The sequence below is a fragment of the Corvus brachyrhynchos genome, unplaced genomic scaffold, assembly GCF_000691975.1.
Source record: "Corvus brachyrhynchos isolate BGI_N302 unplaced genomic scaffold, ASM69197v1 scaffold60, whole genome shotgun sequence".
Lineage (NCBI taxonomy): Eukaryota > Metazoa > Chordata > Aves > Passeriformes > Corvidae > Corvus > Corvus brachyrhynchos.
Window position 1 is genome coordinate 5,831,453 of NW_008236767.1, and position 303 is coordinate 5,831,755.

The following is a 303-nucleotide window of genomic DNA, read 5'->3' on the forward strand; positions in this document are numbered from 1 at the left end:
CCTCTCTCCTCTCCCCCCTCCTTCTCCTCCTCCCCCTTCATAATTTAAATAACCCTGATATTTCCCTGCTAAACCCCGGCGCCTGCCCCCCAAACCCGCAGCAGACTCACCGCGGGAGCCTCAGCATCCCCTCTGCGCCCCGTTTCCACCCTTTACAGTGTTCTCCGATTTTTCTGTAATTTTTTCCCCATATTTCGGGCTGGACGCGGCGGGCCTGGAAATTGTTTGCTTTCCCGTCTTTCCAGCAGCCATTGTAGTGTATGCGCTGCGGTGCAGCCCAGCCTGCCGCACACGCCGCGCCCA

At 58.4% G+C, this 303-nt stretch overlaps 1 protein-coding gene across 2 annotated transcripts in view; it reads right to left on the bottom strand.

Annotated features, from left to right (window-relative positions):
• The window catches only part of PLAG1 (PLAG1 zinc finger), a 51,911-nt gene extending 51,608 nt beyond the window's left edge, over nucleotides 1-303 (bottom strand). Inside the window, exon 1 of one of the 2 annotated variants that reach the window (XM_008644936.2) lies at nucleotides 111-303. The gene's annotated coding sequence lies outside the window, so the exon portion shown is untranslated. The remainder of the gene's footprint in view (nucleotides 1-110) is intronic. The other variant, XM_017727473.1, reaches the window with a different exon arrangement.